The sequence below is a fragment of the Rissa tridactyla genome, chromosome 2 (assembly GCF_028500815.1).
Source record: "Rissa tridactyla isolate bRisTri1 chromosome 2, bRisTri1.patW.cur.20221130, whole genome shotgun sequence".
Classification (NCBI taxonomy): Eukaryota; Metazoa; Chordata; class Aves; order Charadriiformes; family Laridae; genus Rissa; species Rissa tridactyla.
The window spans coordinates 36,048,477-36,066,735 of record NC_071467.1 but is presented as its reverse complement, the minus strand read 5'-3'; positions in this window follow the sequence as shown (position 1 = coordinate 36,066,735).

Below are 18,259 nucleotides of genomic sequence, written 5' to 3'. Positions count from 1 at the left end.
ATGTTTAATTTCTATCTGCCCGGCCTCACTCACATTTAATTTCTGATTTCAGGGGTTTTAGTTTCCATTTCCTCAGTTGCACCAGCAGCAATGGACTCCACGGATTATTTTTATCACTGGGACACCTTGTGCTAGTAGTCAGTGCGTTGTCACTGTCCGAGTGTGAATTCTGCCATTATCGTTTCACTGCCTCTCACAACTGCTTTGAAAAGACCAGGAATTGAGGTTGACATCTCCCAGCTTTGAGGCAGTCCCTATAAATCTCCCTACCCCAATGGCACTAAGCAACAATATGTAATGACAACGTATTAACTGGAATCCTGTATTGGATGGCTTCCACTCCATGGCCATGCTACTAATCATGCGCTATTAAAATAAGCTCCCTTTTTCTGCTGAAACACGGACAAGTTGTTGCGTGGATCAGAAGAAATAAGTACAATTTGTCTCAGAGCAAAGTTAATGTGAGGTCTTCCATCATGTCTAATCCTTTCACTGTCTGTCAAAGGGATTTTTCTTTACGTAGGGCAACCTGGTGCAAACGGTTAGCCATAAGCAACCAAGAGTGGCCAGCGGAAAATATTTCACATTTCAATATCAGTAAAATATTTCAATGACTCAGAGCCAGGCCCTTGCAAAAGCAGAAAGCAGGTGCCCATTTTTAACCTTGGCTTGATCGTTCACACTAGGAAAATCTGAAAACAAACCCGTGGCCAGATCCCGACCTCGGTTCCAGAGGTGTACCTGGATGACTCCAGTGCCATGGAGGTGACCTGCTGTGACTCTGCTGAGGTGTTAATACAGATTTACACAATTCTGCACCCCCATGATTAAAATTGAAATCTACTGCATATTTAAGCAAATGTGGATCCTCTCAGCGGCCAAAAGCTATGTGATGCTGAAAAAGGAGGATATGCAAATGTGAGCATTTTCTTATTGCTGATGTGAAAATCCATTCTTATAATCTCTTCTGCTGTCATAATTATAGTTCTACCTTTCTTTATTGCTAATGATTCTAAAGTATTTGTACATAAAATTAACAATCAATAAAATAATACAATAATGTCAATGGGTAGCAAACATTGCGTTTAGCTAGCAGCTCACTCCATACGTATATACATGTGTATTAAACCGACAATTTGACAGAGTAAACCTATCCAAATCAACGCATACGTAATTTAATACATATATTTGTGGCTATCAAAAGCACTTTTTAATGACACACTAAAAAAAGCCTTGGTTGAAAGGAAAAGAGGAATACGAACTCTCAAAAGAAGCAATTATATGAAATTTTTTATTGTAAATGCTTAATAAGCCATTTTTAGCTCACAGGGAATCCCATTGCACTGCTCTGACTCATAAACACTCAGCAAACACGGGATATGATACAGAGCTTTATCTCACCAAGCGGCTTCCACTATGTGTCTGGAATTCTTTTCCCCTCAATCATTATATGTGTTTTTAGTAGTGAGTAACCTGTATTTTGAAGGGAAGGAACACAAAAGGTATGTTTGATTGTAATGAACAACTAGGAATTTCAAACAATTTGGCTCATCAATCAAAACATTAGCATTTTCAAAAAAAAAAAAAAGAAAGAAAAAAAGAAAGAAAGAAAGAAAGAAAGAAAGGAAAGACCCATGTCTAGCTAAATAGTCTTTTCACCTGGGGCTCATTAGTGCTGCAATTGTTTCTCTCTCCTGTTTCTAACTAATGCACTGCTGGGAGTCCAGGCCAGGTGCTCCTTTCAGTGCTGTCTGCTCCCAGCAACTCTATCTGAGAACTCCATGTCTGCTCACACCAGGATAATGTAACCTTTGGCTCCGGCCCGATAAATTAGAGCACCCTCCAACTCCACATTAGCAAATGGAATAATTAACAAGTAGCAAGTCAGCAATGCTTGGGTGCCTCAGTTACATTTTGAGGGGTTTTATGATTTTTTTTTTTTTTGGTGGGAACTGATCACATCAAGAAGTTATGGATTTCTAAAGGGCATATTCGAAACTATGCCCTTTAGACCACTTCTTTTCAGTTGTAGACTGGTTTTAGTTAAAAAAACTCTACCATTTTCATGATTTAGAAATTAAAAGTGGACCAATTCCCATCCTTTAGCCCACCAGCATGAATCTACAGTAGTACTATTTGACTGAAACCACAAATAACTGTATGGGTTTTAAAGCACTTAACTAAACATATTGAGCAATAGGGGACTACTGTTGTACGTATCATCAGTGAATCTGATGCAATCCTGAGAACTTCGTTTGATTCATTCCTTTACGCATATAATTTCAATTAAAGACCACAGAATCATTAAAAAAAAAATATTGTTTTTCAGTCCATTACCTTTTAATTTAGAGGTAAATTTATATTGATTTCTGGATGTCAGTCAAATTAGAAATGAAGCTTATGATTCTTGCTGGTTCTGCCTAAACTCACTGAAGAAATACTGTGAGGGACCACTGAAAGGAGGTGATGGTTATTTGAGAAGGGACCCACAGAGTATTTACAGACTTTGAGCTCCAGCAGACATCATTTCTTGGAGTTTGCACTAGCGTATTGTATCATGAAGTGGTGCTGTTGTTAAAACTGTGGTGTCCATCAACATTGCAGCTACAAGTTTAATGCCAGATGTCTTACTTCTCACCAGTGCATGAAGGTGCTCCGGACTTAGAGCTTAAGAGAAAAAAGCTTCTGTCAGATTGAAGTTTCTTGTTGGGAGCTGCACAAATAGGCACACAAACAGTTGGGCAGTCTGCTGAGTGTATGAGCCATTTCATCTACTTTAAGATACAAATGGGCAAGAAATCAGGTGAAGAGAGAGAACCCTGGCAGACACTGACACAGGCTCATCCCCTGTCTTACCTTCTCCTTGGCCCTGCTGCTTTCCATGTCCAACCCAAAGAGCTGTGCCTAGAGCTCTGTTTAAAAGCTCTACATGCAAATGCTGTGGAATAGTAGGATGCTTTGAACAAAATTTAATGGGGAAAAGGTCATTGCTCTCATTAGGAAAAGTTTCACTTACCTATTATTTCCTGAACTGAAGCGTGCTGTAGACTTATGTTTATATTCTTGTCATAGTCATCTGGGATTTAATGAAAAACTTCACAACAGAGCTTCCTTATTTAAGAATTCATAATCAGGATTATGGTATATTGGTTAACGCAGACACTTCTCAATTTGTGCCCCTTTAGAAAGGAGCTAACTTTCTTTCACTATTGTCTTTCTTTCCTAGTATTATTTTCAAAAATATCAAATAAAAATCCAGTGAACTCTGATGAAATGTTTTGTAAGAGCAGTGTCAAAACTTTTACCTAGGAGAACACAAAATAGTGTTAAATATGAGATTATGAATCCGTTCTCAGAAATGAGCACTCATGGATACATACTTTCACAGCCGTAGGCAAACATCAAACTGCATACTATCATCACCAGTAGAAAGTTCACATTTTTGGCCTGGTAACTGTGCTTGGCAGCCCTCTACACTGCCATGTCTTCTTTATTGGATCTCCTGATGAGAGATATTTCAAGGATACACACATTGTCATAACTGTTGGAATATGGAATAAAAAATATTATTGCAGATCCCCAGAAAAGGCAGAAAAACTGCTTAAGGTATCTTAATTAAGTTTTATTTTGGATGTCAATAGAAGATTTTTTTATATATATATGTGTATATATATGTATATTTATATATTGCCATGATCCAACCCCCAAAAGAAATCTGTTATAGGCAACGGGCCATAAAGAGCACTGACAATAATTTATAAATGAAAAGTCATCACAGAATGTTAGGTTTAATAGTAAAAATGACCATGAGTCACATGTCTGAGTGTAGGTTTAAATCCAGCTGTGTATCTAAATGGGGCAGAAAATTTCACTTCAGGACACGTATTAAACCAAAATCACCTGAGTGCCAAAACCCTTTCAACTTGGGGCACTTCAGATCCAGATCTGGATTCCAGCTTTACAGACAGAGCTCCTCATTTGACTTAAGTCTTGATTTCCTTTGCTTTAGTGGAATTAAATTAAATCACATACTTCCCATTCTTTCATCAAAGCAAATGTATTAATGTGTTTCTTTACCTGCTAATCTGACTAGGACTAAGCAAGTGCAAAAGAAACACTTTTAAAAGGGTTGCTCTAGATTTAATTGTTAATTTCATCATGTCGTTGCTCATTTTGTCTTCACCTTGCCTAGCAGGCCTCAGTCGTAACATATACCACTTGTTATACAAAGATCCTGCAAGTGATTTATGGAACTCAGCGTGTATTTTATTTAAGGGGAAAATCACAGCAGGGACAAATTTCATGCCTGTATGTGGCCCTCTCTTAGTTCACCTACTTGCTGCCTCCCAATAAATGACACATGTGCAACTCCAATCATTTCTGGGCTTTTACAAAGTATTTGTAGTATTTATGTGCGGGCAAATGAGACCCCTGGGTACATTTTAGAGTTCATGTTTGTAAATTTGTGAAATTTCATCTCAGGTGACAGTCATAAAAACCACAACAAAATTTATATTGAAAATTGTCTTAATGAAACATGCAAGAATGAGCAAACAAAAATGCTGCTGAGAAAAACTGATAGCGTTTGATGCATTAGAAATCACAACTGAAAATCATTAGCATTTTTGACCAGACATTTTCCTGTGCAGCAGAGCTGAAAATGGACATTAACATTCAGAAACATACCAAAAGCCAGTAGACTTGAACTCCTGCCACACTGAGGTTATTAAAGTTTAATATGTAGGGAAAGTACTGAGAAGGGCTGAAATTACACGGCTGTGCATGGCCAGAGACTTTTCCTGTGCTGAGCAGAGCTAGCACTAGTCCCCTTCAATCAGTGGGACTAATTGACCAAGTAAAGTGATCCCCAAGATGGATACTGGTATCTGCAGATGACAAAAAGTCAAACACAGGGAGATTAGAGGCCCCTGGGGCCTGTGGAAAGATGCTGAGTAGCTGTTGCATCTTTAAGCAATCCATCTTTCCAGAGAAATCCTGAAGGACACGAAGAAGGTGAACTTGGTTGCCTGTCCGTGAGCATGAATCTCTGGATCTGGAGTGACACCATGCAGCAGCCTCTCTGCCCCAGGTATTGTTGAAATTGCAGGTGTAACTGGTCCTGAATAAGGAATATAACTAGTAAGGAAGGAAAAGAATATGTATCCTGAATGAGGGATATAACTAGTGAGGTAGGAAGAGGAGAAAGGCCCCTCTGCTGCCTATAGAGCAAACAGGAGGCTGGGCTGTACGGCTCAAGTTTGCCCGGCTTCAAGACCACCCCAGCTGCTCCTGCTCTGGCTTCATGAAGACAACATCAAATGGAGAAGTGAGCCTGTAGTCCCTCCTGTAACGGCCAGATGCTGCCCACTGTAGGGACAGATAACGTTTGCAGTGGTAGCCAGTAGCGAGCACGCTCATGCAACCCCTACTGATGACCAACAGATGACCCAATACAGGCCCAAAAAATTTCTCAGCATCAGTAGGAGCAAGATAAAATCAGCCTGGTGGGTCAGTAAGGCTAGGCTTGAGAAATGCCAATCTTTACGCAGTCACACTACTGTAAAATAGAAATATCTCTGAATTTACACCAGTCCAAGTGAAGGAAGAAGCTATCCGAAGACAAAAGAAGCAGATGATAATGTGAAAAGAGGAGTAACCCTGAAATGTGTCAGCCGCCCCCATGCTTACACCGTAGTAACTGAAACGATCATAAAGCTTCGCCAAAGAGCAGAAGAAATAATAATGGTGTGTTCTCACCATCATTTCATCACTGCAGTGCATGTGTTCTGGGGAGGTTCTGCAAAACCTGTACCTGTTTTATTCACTCGCTGTGCAGGTATGCCTTGGAGCACCGTAAGAATGCTGTAAGACGAGGAATAGCATCCAGAATAGAAATTGAGCTGGGCTTGACAGCTGTGAGGAAAGTGCAGCCCTGGCAAGATTGATAAGGTGCTTTCTGGAAGCAGATTTTTTGAATATTTGTCCAGGAATTCATGATACCCAAAGGAGTGAACCAATAATATGAGAGAAAATAATGGAGCAATATTCCTACCTCTTTAGTGCATTCTCTCTGGCCTTTGATGGTAGAAACTGGAGGACAGCCCACTTCTGGAGTGCTATTGGGACTTCATATAAAAGAGAAATCCCTCATATGCTATAGATATAAACAAAATGTATGTGTTATAGGATATGGATTGTTGTGCAAATCATTCTGTTCCTCTCAGCTAAACTTATCCTGCAACTATAAACCGAACCACATCCCGTATGGGGGGAAAGTAGTGGGGTGGGGGAATGGCTTTCTGAGGCAACTGCTGTGAAGTGGGACTAAGACTTTAGAAGAATGTAGATTTCTGTCTTTAAAAGCACATGTGCAGGCAAGGCAAACCTGATTTAAATGAAGTATTGCATCTAAACTCTATGTGGGTAGACTAAACTAGCTTTCAGAAACCTCATTTGCATTCATGTAAGGAATATTTTGAGTTATTAATAAAATTGCTATTTTCCCATAAACTGCTTATCTTGGACATCTCTGTTGTCCTCCTCATTCCCAGAAGAATGTCTGGAAATAAGCTGTAGGACTGGAAGTGCTGAGTCATTGGTGCTATAGGGTCATAATTCTCACAGGATGGATACTTGGATCCTAAAACTTTTGCTCATGGTGGTAAATAGGACCACATTTGAAGTAAACGGCTCTTCAGCACAGGTAAGCATGCACAGTTTGGTTGGGGCCAGCAGGAGCATGGCATGGTGGCAGAAAGTAAGGTTGGGAAGACCACTCACCCTCTCCAAACCGCAAGGAGAGAGTCAGAGACTCACGCAGTCGCAGTAGCCGTCACGTCGGATCACAAATGTATATCCCACAAGATCAGTTTCATACTGCTGCCAGGGCAGATGTTTCTGGGGCCTCATTCCCTCCAAGTCATCATCTTCCTGGCCTGCATGCAAGTGCCAGAAGCACCCTGTCTGGATGGTAATATTTCCAAGAATGCTGTCAGAGTACACACTAGCTCATTAGTCCCAAGGATTCACAGATATTTTGTTTTCGAGCTGCCTCCACATTGCAATGCTGAGAAGCAGTCTGTAGGTTTTGTATCATTTCCAATTTATCTCTATCAAAAATCATGCATACTTGTATTTAACATAGAGTTCCTGCCATTGATGTATTAGGCAGAGGAAGAAATGGTGAAGCAGGCTTCCCTCAGACGGTAAATGTCAACATTTTCAATGCAATCATTATTTGTCTTAAACGTACCAAATCCATCAAGTTTACAAAACCGCTGCTCTATTTTATAGAGTCTCAGAATATAAATCTCTTAAAAATATGGAGATTTGGAAAGGTCTGGAGAGAGCGGGACCAAAGTTCTCCCAGTTAATTTCCATGATTTTTTTTCTTGCAAATGGCTTAGGTATTCTCGAGCTTCAGAACCAAATTTTAAGATCCATTTAAACTGGACTGAGCATGAAGAGCTGATCTTGAGGACCTATAGCTGCATCAGCGTAAGGATTTAAGCTGCTGTGCGAAACAGACCTGGACAATCAAATCAAAATTCCTCCACAACACAGGAAGCTTAGAAGTTTACCTGCTTCTTATCAGAATCTGCTCAAAATTTAATTGGCATTATAATTACGGTCACTGTATTTCACAGAGGCTAAAATACTTGAATAACAGAAACTTCAGATAAAACCAAGTTGCTGCAGAGATTTTTTTAATTATTTGTGAGTTCTTTGATCTTTTAGGTTTTTAAGCTAACATAAATGAGCGCTGTTCCTCTCTTTGTTTTGTTTATGTGTCCAGATTTATCTTGCAGTGAGCTAAGGTAAATGTTTCTCTGTTTTCAGCTGAGTAGTGATTTTTCCTTTAAAAAGATTCAATCTGCCCCTACCAGTTATTAGCAACATCTTGAAATAAGGTTCTGCTAATTAATCAAAAACTTCTTGTGAGCTCAGACAAGCCAGCCCCAACTGACCTCGAAAGTATATGAAAGCACAGAAGTAAAAACAAGAATTTCTTGGCCAAAGAAAACATCTTTATTCTTTTAATAGGCATGGAGGAAAAGACTGCTTAGTGCAAGGGACTCCAGACAGCTGAGCTCTTTTACAGTTTTAGATGGAGCAAATGAGGCCATGAAAAAGGAGCATTTTTAAAAGTATCTGGGCCCTCACTGAAGTCAGTGATAAAATTCCCTTTCACTTCAAAAAAGCAGAAGACCTACCAGAGCAGGGCAGATATGAAAGTCCCATTTAATTGTGCTGTTTGCCATTACAAGCGCGTTTCATGCCAGGAAGAGACTCTCTGTGTGAATTTACAGAGGGAGGCTCTAGTCTGCAGTTCGGTATCAGAATCCTGGCTCACTTTTCCACCCACTTCATATTACTTCTTGCAAAAGAAGTAGACCATCTTTGCAGATACAATCTCATCCTTGTTTTCTGGATGAGCATAAACTAAAATACCCGCGTACCCCTGCTTAAAATTAGGGGAATGGCTGTGCTGGGCAGAGCACTGGGGTGGAGCACAAGCAGTTTCTCTTCTCAATTCCTCCATCAGGGTTCGTGAATCTTAGCTTGTAAGGAAGCATGTTTACAAGAAAGATAGTCAAAGATACTGATTAAAGATAACATCCAAGAATTTAAAAAAATATTCTGGGTTGTTAGCAGTCGGTTTTACCTTAAGCAGACTGGACAATGCAGTCAAAAGCCTCCAAAATGGTCTCAAAACATAACAAAAACCATGTAAGAAACCATGTTAGAAACCATGTCATCTTGTCATCAAAACTTCAAGGTAAGGAAGAGCAGCATACACTAAAGTTCAACTTTATTTCCTTTGTGCTCTGTCAGCCTAGCCCAAGGTCATTTATACAGCTGTCCTGATGCAGCAATGCGTTCTTGATATGAATTCAGGTTTATTTGGAGAATACCCAGTTAATCTTATTTACCTCTTTAAAGAGATGTTTTATAGCTACTCAGGAGGGTCCTCTTGTACCCAAAGGCCATTACTGAGCCACATTAACCCTTTATGCCTAGCAAATAACTTGCTGCTTAAGGCTTCCTTGGCCTTTATGTGGGAGTTGTGAAGCAGCTTGGCACTATTCAAGAGAAAGAGCAAAACTGCCTCATACCATGCATTCGATTTGATTTGGAGATCAGTCCTCACATCAGCCAGAACTCAGCAGTGATGATTCAGAAAATTTGCACACTGTGCGAGGAGAAAGGTTTTATGGGATTAAGTGTGTCCTACTGATCAAGGGTATTGGCGTCCAGAAGAGCTGTTGTGAACCTGCGTCTGGTCCACCATCTTTTCACAAAGAATAAATAAAAAAACACTTTTTGATGTACACAGCTTTGAGCTAGGTTTTGTCTTGGACTCTGCAGATGTGAGGTTGCAAGCGAGACCACAAACTCCATATGAAGGCTGCAAATGTAGAAGAGCCGTTATGGCAAATGCTGCACCTTGCATTGCATAGGTCCTCGCTGTGTGATGAGAAGAGTGGTGGCACTCAGGCCAGGCTCTCATGAGAGTCACCATTCCCTTTCCAACACGCTGGATCAGACAGTGCCTACCTGTGGAAAAAATGGGCAAGATCAGGAAAGAAACCGTATCTACCTGTCCCAGATTTCACATGCCCGGGGTGACTCTTAATATGAGACTATCTACCCCCTACTAATTTTTTATCAGTATTTCCCCAATGAAGCAGCACACACATTTCTTACTTGGAGCTATCTATGGACAAGACTGAACTTCTAACTTTCAAACCACTGCAAATCATTCCAATACGAAAACAACTTCTGAAGGAAAGCATTCACTTTAAAATAACATTTTTTTTGGTGCATAAAATCAGAAGTGAGCTGCTTGCTTTCAAACTTGAAAGAGATGCGTTTGCCGGCTGAGAATATACAATAAATATTTAACTTGTGTAGGCTTTTTTTTTCCCTTTTCCTCTGTCTTTTTGAAGATGGAATCACTGGAGACTCCAGACATATTGAACGAACTGTTCCATAGGTCCATGCTCGCCATAATTTTTTCCACCCTCACTGTATCAACATCTAAAACCAACAAACATGACTTTGCAAAGGATGCATATTGTTATTTAAAATACATTTCTGAACATTTATTTCTTTTAATTTTTTTTTAAAGCCTCCCTTTTATATAGAAGTTGGCTGACTATGCTTTAAAGTACTGCCTGTTAAAAAATTATTTACTCTTATGCAAACAGTCATGAGGTTTCCTCAGCCTTAATTTAGAATATTTATCCCCAGAGAATCCAGGACCCTAAATTTAAGGATAAACTAAGGCTGTTTGTTTCTCTGAGGAATCTGCTCCCCAGATATGGCAGCAACTGTGCACTAAAATGGCAGCAGTGTCACAAGTTCATTTCTATGCCAGACTTCGTCTGGAACTGCAACACAGCAGCAAGCTGTCGCACATATGCCCAGCGCGTTGTTACAGTCAGGGTAAGGCGGTGCTATGCTCACGATGAAAATGTAGATTAAAAAATACTTCTAGTTTCGTTATAAAATGACTCAAACACTCATTAAATAATTATTTGAATCACTCTGAATTTGAACGTTTCAGACCAAGCTCTTCAGTTTCAGTGTTTCTTCTTGAAAAGCCCTTCTTAAGATGCTCTGCCAGCAGTGGCATTAATCTGTCATTGACAACTCCCCGACAATTAAAAATCTCTTGCCACAATTTTTAGCCCTTTCTTCTTTTTCACTTCTGATGTGGATTAAAGTCTGCAGTCACAACTCTGATAGTTTGAAGACATTTGATCCTACAGTATTTATCCATTATTTGCTTTGTTTACCCAAGGGAAAATTAAGTGCTGTGCCTCAGAAGAGTGAGGTCCGTAATACACTGATGCCTTCGATGATCTCTGGCAGATGTTAGTCTTTGGGAAAAAATCAAAAAGCTGTGGCACTAACTTGGGAAGCCAGTTCTGCTGGCCTTTGCAGGTGCACACGTAATTATTTGTCATGAAAACTACCCAAAGATGAGAATGTTTCTGATGATGATTCCATGTTATTTTAGCTAACAAAAAAATCTTTATCAGTATGGAAAAGGCACCTTCTTTTCTCCTCATTCTCATCCTCCTTGGGTAACACAGTGAGACACTTCTAGGGATATGCAGCTTGCTTTCTTTATACAATGCACTTTTTTGAAGAGAACCACAGAGAATTCTTGCCTCTGAGATTTAGGAAATGCAGGTTTCTTTGGTTAGGAGTAGGACATATGTACCCTGACACCCAGCTTCTCTATAAGTGTGCATGCCGGCCTTAAGTAGTACTAGGAAATAAAAATGTTCTATTTTATTAGGGCTATGTCTTAAAAATATACACAATAAATTTATGATACACTTTTAATCTTTATTCATATACGAGGACATGTCTAATATATACTAATGTTGTAAGCAAGTAATACTTCCTTCTTGCAATACTTTGTCGGTGTTAGGGAAGTGTTTTACATCATTACTGTTTAATCTGAATATAAAACTGAAGAGATACTAGATGGAAACCTGAAAACCCTTCATACTACATCTAACACACGGCTCTGCCACAGGAGTAAACTAAAAGCCTCTGGTAGACAGTGGGCTCCCATCGAGTTTCTGTAGCTCCTCAACACCCTGCAGTTTAAAGTCCCAGAGAATCTAAATCCGAGTCAGCCTCGGGGAGTCTGGCAGTGTCTGTGGCAAGCTCTTTTAGGTTGATTCATGGAATAATAGAAAACATCAACCCCACAAAGCTGTTCTCATATACTTGGTTAGGTGGCAACATGATATATTAATGCCCTGAATCATTACAGCAGAAGAGCAGAATAAGCATAAAGGACACATTAAAATGTAAAGCCTTGACCTACTCACATTTAACATAGGAGAGCTGTTCTCTGGTATTAAGTTATGTGATCAAAATCCTATTAAAAAGATTGAGGTGATTTACACAGCACCGAGCAAGAGATCCCTAGAAATGCTATTATGGAATATTTGCTTTCAAAAAAGCAGGGAAGAGTAGAGGACCAAACCTCTCGCTCTTACACGGAATAAGTCAAGTGTTACATGAAAAGTCCCTGTGAATTTGAAACAGGACTTGAGCAAAGGATTTCTGTTAATGGAGGAAGAGAAACTTTTGATTTTTTTTGCTGACATTTTAAAATTATGTAGCTACTTATAGAAAAGCCTATGAATAAATCTCCAGACTAAGAAATTCCATGAGAAAATAAGATCAGAGCCTGACAAGCAGCTTTCATCAAAAACATACCAGGAACGGGAAGCCCATCTTTTAAGAATGATATATATATACAAGACTTGAGGCAAGGACAGAAAAAAAAAATCTCGTTTTTTAAAGAGAAAATATAACCTGAGTATTAGAGTCCAGATCTGTTGTGAAATAAATTGATATATCTTCCCTGGAATCAGCAGAACCATGCTAGCTGAAAGCCAACAACTTCACATGGACAAAAATGGCTGTAGCAAGAAAACCTGGATGGCAAAAAGCCTGGTTGTTTGTATACATAAAGTTCTCAGTATTGGCCCATTAGAAGGAATCAACATCCACTTTTAAAAAAATTCAGCTTTGCTCCCAAATACACAAGTCAGACTTGGCTTAGTTAGCCAAGCAGACACTTGAAGGCATTTCTGCTGTACAAAGTTTTGTAATTGCTTTCACATATGGCAAATACAATTATGCATCTCACCGGTAGGGTGGATTATAAATGTGATCCATGAACAATGACTTGTATTTCAATAGATAGCAGCTGCGTTTCTGCAAGGAATGTTACAGGAACTTGTGGACAAAGCCAAAGAAAAAAAAAAAGGCCATTCAGGTAAAGGGAAAAATGTAAGTTCCCGATCCTGAGAAAAGAAAGAGCTGGCCTTAAATTAGCTGCTCAGCTCGCTGTACCCAGCCCTCTTCAAATATGCAAGAATGATTGATTTAAGAGAGTATGCAAAACTTCCCTCTCTCACTAAGGGTACAGTTACTATTGAAACATGTGTGCCTTGTTTTAAACAATCTCCATGAAAGAAGGGCACAAAATGCTCATTTGGGCTAAAATTATTTCACAGATTATGGAATTTACTGTGTCTTATTTATAAAAGTGGCTACCATCACAGATGTGAACTGTACAAACGGACAGAACTGATTGATTACTCCATAGATAAAGTCATTTCACACATAATCAAGAAAAATTAACATTTGAAATATGGGAAATAAGTACTGAATCAATTCAGTTTCAAGCATAATAATGAAGTTCTAGATGTGTAAGTAGTGCAATTAAAAGGGCATCCCAAGTAAAAAGGAAAATCGTTTGTTATGAACACATTATTTTATTCTTAGCTTTTTGTTTTCCCTCTACTACCAGATAGATCATCCTATATTAAGGGTATACTATCGCTGCTCCACTAAATATCAGCCCTGGCAAATGAAGTTCAAGACAGTATGTGAGCACAGTAAGAGAACAGTCTGCTGGTCTCTGTCTTTACAATAGCATCCAAAGAATAATGTAAGTTGTCTGCAGCATAAATGCTGGCAAGAAGAGCCTGTCGCACTTGCATAGAGTAACACCTGGTTTGCAGCATGATCTAAGATTTAACCTACGTTAAAAAGAAGATAACTTTCTTTTTAAAACTTTTCCACAAAGTACGGGATTAAAATTCCGGCTCCGTTGAAGTCAAGGGAAGTTAGCCATCAACTTCTGTGAATTAAGATTTTTCCACAGCAGCCTCCATATAAGGCTTTACTGACTTTACTGACTAGTGGGCCTTTACATGGCAGTAGCGTCAAGATGTGCCAGCAGAAATCAGAACCTCTCTGTGCTCTCCCTGCTCTGCAAATCCATAGTGAGAGATGTTGGAGATATTACCATCTTCCTGAGCGAAGCAGACTGAGCTCAGAGCAATAACAGAGACAGGAGAGTGATTTGCTGAAGATCATGCAATACAGCCAAGTATCTTCTATCCCAGTTGCTGCCATAGCTATTATGTTGGTTTGCCCTGCCTACAAATGCACTCTTCAACCTATACCCAGATGAAGTAGATGTTATCTGTCAAAGAGATAAAATTAGAATTTTTCTTGTGCATTTTATTTTCTCCGTCATGTTCCAGGGGACCAGTTTCACCTGCAGTTGTCGGATGGAAAGAGAAAACAAACCAAACCAAACCCCTCCAAATCGAATACCTCCCAAAGGCTCCCACAAGCTGCAGCGCGAGTGAAATTCGCCTACCTTGCTTTGCCTCCTAGACAAGATCTGTACTTTTTGTTGTTTGAAATTTCTATGAGCAATGAATGTGATTTCCTTTCTTTAGAAGTTATATTGATAAAAGGATTGTTTGCCTGGGCTGCCGGGTACTAGAACCTTCTAAAACCTCATAGCAAACTCGCCGGTGAGTGTCTCTGACCACACATCTGAAGGGTGGGACTTTTACCACCAAATCGAGGGGAGCAGGGGTGTCTCCTGCTGCGCTGCTTCCCAAGTTCCACCCAGCCTCTTGAACTACTGCATCAGGCCCTCCACTAGGAAACAAATTCAACTGCTCTTTTATGTTGGCTTTATTGCAATTAAGAAAAAAAAATAAAAAAATTAGGAATCCTTTCCCTCAATCCAGGTCAGAAGTGATTTTTGCCCCAGCTTGTTTCTCTCTCCATCTTTTCCCCTCACTGTTCTCCAAGGGGTACCTGGGGAAATTAGCCAGGACAGAGGAACTGTTTCCCATTATCTTCAAATATATTATGGGATAAGCGTCACTCAACAGCCAGCCTTACTCAATCACCTGGCAATCCCCTCTCTTCTGAACTGTAACCGACCACGTCACCACTTCAGCTGTTTAGCCAGACTGCGATGTGGGTCTCAGGGAGGCGAAATGCAGCACCTCACACCTTGCTCGGGCTGCAAGCCGCGATCTGCGCTGCCTTCCGCCCCTGACAGGCTCCGGAACTTCTTGTTTGCCCAAAATTTCATTCTTCTCCTCCCCAACCCAGCCATTAGCTGCACACACATCCCTTTTCAAATCCAGAGATCTTGTTTGGATGAGCCTCAGAACAGCTTTAGAAAGCTCACCTCAGCTTGTCCTGCAGAGGGAAAAATGGGCCAACATAAGAAAAAAATTCTCAGAAGCATGACACGTTTCTGTTAGTCTGCCAAGCACGCACAGAGAAACCCGGCAGCTCCTGGACAGTGAAGCGATCAGCGTGGGATCGTACTGGTGGTGTACAGTTAAAAGTCCTGGGATTCCTCCGAAGCTCAGCCCAGCCCTGTAGTTGCTGAGTTAGGTCAGATGAGTAGTCTCCTAATCTCTACCTATCTATCATGTCGAATAGACCATTAACGTCCCTAGCAAGGTCACTGTTTTTAACATACCAGTTAAAAACTCAGCTAAAAAAGGCAGTCCTTACTAAAAAGCTAATGCGATAGGTGACCTCGTGTAAGTGTTTCTGAAGGATAAATATTTAGTCAGAATATTAAAAAAAACCCAAGACCTTGAGGAGACTCACAGGGAAGGAAGAGACTGAGGACGCCTCAGTATTCACACGAGTAGGACAAGCCCAGGGACAAAATATTGTCAAAAAGAGCACAACTAATGCTCAGTCATGCAATCCCATGGAGTGTTTCTGCACATTCTTCTGTGTGGTACAGATCTTTGGCTCAAAGTGTTTTGGGAGATCACCTGAAAGTTGTAAAGTTTAAGCAGTTTATAGGGTGCTAAATCCAGAGCAAAATATGAGCTCACTCAATATCTCTGTGGCTATGAAAGTAAAGACCTTCTTTTTCAGGACAATGGAAGGCAGAATACCTTAATTATCTGTCTATCTTGAGTTCTGTAAGCACAGATCTGGCCAATTCCCCATCATGAGCAAGGTGGTGTTCTCTGAAGAAAGTCACGGCAGAAATGTTCAGGTGGGAAAACAGGCCACGCCATCCTCCCAAATGTTTTTGCTGCAGCATGAGTACTGTTTGCTGGACTGTTCTGAATCCTAAACTATATTTTATGTTTGTCTTATGGGCAAAAAAACATGCCTAAAGCCATTTCTGTGTGTGGTCTGAAGCTGGTTATCACAAAGTCAATCAGTCACACCTTCATACATCTCCTCTGTAAGTCTGTGGGGTATGGAGAGAGTTATTTTTATACAAAACAACCCTATCTCCCCGTACCTCTAATAAACACAAACCGTGTCTCATATTTTCATCCCAGGCATAGGCAAACCACCATTCCCTGCAGCCCTGTACAAATCCTAGATTGTGTATGCTGGAAACTTTGTCATTTACTGGCTTTTGTGAAACTGAGATCTATACCCCTTCAAGTTTCTGCATATCTTTTTTTCTCCATTTTTCAGCTGACCCCTTCGCTCAAACAGTAAAATCATTGTCAACTCTACGGAGCGTAATGCCCATGAAGTTTGGCTCTTCTGCAGGGGAAAGTGCTTTTGGGATGAGGGCCTGCGAGAACTATCTGAGGGAAATACTTGCACGTAAAAGATTCACAGAATCCCAGAAAATATTTTCAAGGAAACCTTAGCTCTGTGCTGCAGATATTCTCGAGGGTCTCTTACAAATGACTAAGGAGGTGCCGCCTCCACTGACTTTGTAGAGCACTTTTAACTTCAATCTCTGTCTCAAACACAAGGTGAAAAGTCCTGTGATGTTTGCTACTACCCACATCTAATTTGAACCATTTAGCAAGGCCTCCAGTTCATTGTTTAAAAATCATACATCTTAAAACTGCACAGCTGTTCACCTCTGATTGCCAGCTAGATAACAGCTATAAAATACAAACCATAAGACAAATATTTCTGCAGATTTGCTAAGTTATAGCCATCCAAAAATATTCCCTCTGCTGCCCAATATGCAAACACCCTTTCTACTGTTAGGTTTTATGACTGCCGAGGATGGAAGTTGTAAAGAATGTGATACCATTGTGCTATACCATAAACTGCTATTTCACTAGATTCCCCAATTTCTTTGGGGAAATCTGGCGCAAAAAAGCAATTTATGTGGAAAAAACCTAATTTATTATAAATACTTTTCTTCTCCGATACAGTCAAGTACATTACCATAAATATGTTTTACAAATACGGTGCTCTGAGTACAGACCACCCCTATTACTGCCCATGGATTGAAACGTGGGCTTTGCCTGCACTATACTGCTTCTCCAGTTTTAACAGTTCTGCATTAATATGGTGTGAAAAACCTATATATAGACTGCTTTTGTTAAAATCAGATTATACTAATTCTATATGAAGTGCTTTAATGAAAAATGTTTAATGGCTGAAATACTATAAGACTGCAGTTAGAGTGCAGGTGCAAAAATGATATTCTACACTCCCCGGAGAGCAAACTTGTACATACTGTGAAATATCAATTAAAGTTTATAGTTGCCTGTACCGGTTAAATGTCTTTTTCATGGGAAATTTTCATCTTCTCTTATGAAGCAATCACTTGGGTTAAAATGTGTACTGAATTATGTAGGCATTTTGAGTTATTAAGGAATAGATTTGTTTTACAAGCAAGCTGTAAGCATTCTTTGCAGTTTTTATGAGGTCATCTACATGACTTTTAAATGGCGTTCTTGGCCAACCTCGATTCTCAGATCAGTTCATTAATTCACACAGCTGTCTTTAAAAACTACAAGAATAATATATACCAGAGCCTGGAAGAAAGAGGTGGATTTCAAGGCTGTATTTCAATCAAGGGGCCTGTTGACATCATAAACTACGAGAGGAAAGCCTAAGCTGTTTCGTGAACAGCAGCAAGCTCGTGGCTGAAATACAGCCTGCTTAATTGATTTCTTTTAGAATATATGGAGAAAGGATGCAAAATTTCACTTTCAAGGGAGCACACCTCCCACAAAGTGTTATCTGGGACATACAGTGTTGTACGTCCCAACATTCGGTGTTGGAGAGGTCATCCCAATAAAATCTTATATTCTGTGGTACATGCTATGGTAGTCAGCCTGCTCACACGCTTCTGGATCTGAATTGGGGAAGACCTGGATTTAATTTCCGATTCTGCCACACTTTCTGGGTGATTTTGCACAGGTGTCTGATCTCCCTGTGCTCCTCTTCCACATTTTTATATCTTTGAACAGTACATTTCTTTTCCTTTCTTACCTTCCTTTTTTTTAATCTTGTTAACTTAAAAAGTTTTTGTGCCAGGGTCTGTCTGTCAACAGGTGTTTATATCGTAGTTAATGCAACCTCTTGAGACCTCAAGATCCTCCCGCGGAGCAAATAAAGTCCTAAATATACTGATACAGAAAAAAACTGTTAGGGGAGT